This window comes from Macrobrachium nipponense, chromosome 31 (genome assembly GCF_015104395.2).
Source record: "Macrobrachium nipponense isolate FS-2020 chromosome 31, ASM1510439v2, whole genome shotgun sequence".
NCBI lineage: Eukaryota > Metazoa > Arthropoda > Malacostraca > Decapoda > Palaemonidae > Macrobrachium > Macrobrachium nipponense.
This window is the reverse complement of record NC_061093.1, coordinates 71,130,436-71,132,935: the sequence shown is the minus strand read 5'-3', so window position 1 is coordinate 71,132,935 and position 2,500 is coordinate 71,130,436.

Here is a 2,500-nt window from a genome sequence, read left to right as displayed (position 1 = left end):
CGTTATAACACAAGCAAGCACCATGGCGTGTCTCTTTTCAAAACAAATATATATCCATTTGACCAACACAAGCCATCCTTCCTCTGTGGACTCCGGAGGGAATGAATTGGCAGACGCCCTCTGGTGATTCCCAGAGACGCCCACAGGACCTGTTTTGTAAAGTGGGACTTCTCGGGCTCAGTTCTGGAGTCCAGGAACCAGGGTCCCCCAAGAGAACCCGCTCATGTCCCTCTTGTAGGAACCTGGAAGAGACCATTTCAAAAGGGGCTATTGGAAGGATATATTCTTATTTTTTATCCAGGTCATATGGAATTAACTCTTCTAGTACCTAGCTTTCATTTGTTTAAATACTTTTGAACGAGCCTCTTCCGATTCTTCTTCTTCTTCTTCTTCTCTTCTTTCTTCTTCTTCTTCTTCTTATTATTTATTATTATTATTATTATTATTATTATTATTATTATTATTATTATTATTATTATTATTATTATTATTATATTATCATTATTTTTATTATTAATTCAAAACATAGAGAAATTATGAATGAAAATCGTAAAGCAACTAAATCTACGGGCATAACCAGCTCCGTTTCAGGGAATCCCTTCTCACCCTCACCCCCATTCGGAGGCGCAGGGAGGTAGGAAGAAACCGCATTATCAACCATTTTAAAGGTCCCCATTATAACCCTACCAAGTTTCATGGCCATCGGATCAGCAGTTTGGCCGTGATTGAATGACAGACGTACGGACAGACATTACGCCACTATAGTAAGATTATTATTATTATTATTATTATTATTATTCTTATTATTATTATTATTATTATTATTAGATTTAGATTTAGATTTATCTTCCCGCCATGGCCAGTGGCATAAGGCTGATACAGTTTCTCTCCATCTGTCTCTATCCCGAGCCATTTCCCTCGCTTCCTCTAAGTTTTGGATTTCATCCTCAAGATCCCTGACAATTATGTCTATCCACCTCGTTCTTGGTCTACCCAGCGGTCTTCTTCCTATTTGTACTGCTCTCAGTGCTCTCCTGGGGTCTCTATTCTCTTCCATCCTCTCAACATGTCCAAACCATTTCAGCCTTCCCTCTTCCAACACCTGGTACTGACTGGCCTTTGCCTCAATCTACCCTGATGTCTTCATTTCTAACATAATCATCCCATTTAATGCCAAGTATTCTTCTCAGCAGCTTCATCTCAAAAGCATCCAACCTTTTCTCCTCTGTTCTGGTCAGTGCCCAGGTGGACGAGCCATACATCAGGACTGGTAGTACTACTGCATTGAATATTCTCATCTTAGTTCTCAAGCTGATTTCATGCCTCGACCAAACGTTTTTCTCAGAACCTCAAAAGCTCTTGCTGCTCCTAGTTTTCTTCTTTGTATATCTTCAATTTGCCTCCCGTCTGCTGTTACCACACTTCCCAAAGTAAAACAAACTTCTCAACTTGCTTGAGTTCCTGTCCTCTGATTGTCATATCCTCCATGTGCACCCAATCATCATCCTTACTCACAACCATGATCTCGCTCTCTTTGTGCTGATGTTCAAGCCAAAATTCTGTGTCTCTGTCTCCATCCATCATTACCATACCTACCAGCACCAGCCACGTATCAGCAACCAACGCAACATCATCAGCAAAGTCCAAATCCATAAAAAATTCTCCACCAAATACTAGCCCCTCTGTTTCATTCTCCATCACTCTTCTCATTATATGGTCAATATATACATTAAACAAGGTGGGTGACATAACACATCCCTGTCTTAGCCCACTTCCAACTGGGAACCATCACTTTGCTGTCCATCCAGCTGTACACAGCTGCACACTCCTTGGTACCAGTTCTTTAGTATCCTTATCACTTTCAGTGGTATACCATAGTGTTCTGCCACTCTCCACATTCCATCTCTCCATACTGAATCATACGCTTTCTCCAAGTCTATAAAAGCACAGAATATTGGCTTTGCATACTCCCATCTTCTCAATTATCTGTCTTAAGGTGAATATTTGATCCACTGTTGACCTTCCACTTCTAAAACCACACTGCTGTTCTCTAAGTTTCTCTTACTACTAGGTCTTATTCTGTTAAGTATTACTCTCATGAATATCTTCCCTGGGACTGACAGTAAACTTATGCCCCGATAGTTACCACACTCCCTTTTGCTTCCCTTATTTTTATATATTGGTATCATAATTGCCTTTTTCCACTCACTTGGTACCACCTCTGTTCTCCAAACTATGCTAAAAACAACTCTTAATGCCTCTATCATCCTTCGTCCTCCTGCTTTTAGCATCTCTGCAGTTATCCCGCACACGCCAGCAGTTTTTCCATTTTTTACAGATTTTTAAGGACTCTTTCACCTCTTCTGCACTAATGTCTTCTTCTTGTACTCCAGGGCCTCGTTTAAATCTGCAATGCAATCATCCCTACCGGTAGTATCAACATTTAGGAGTCTTTCAAAATACCTTGCAAACAGATTCCTTTTCTCCATTTCGTCTGTGA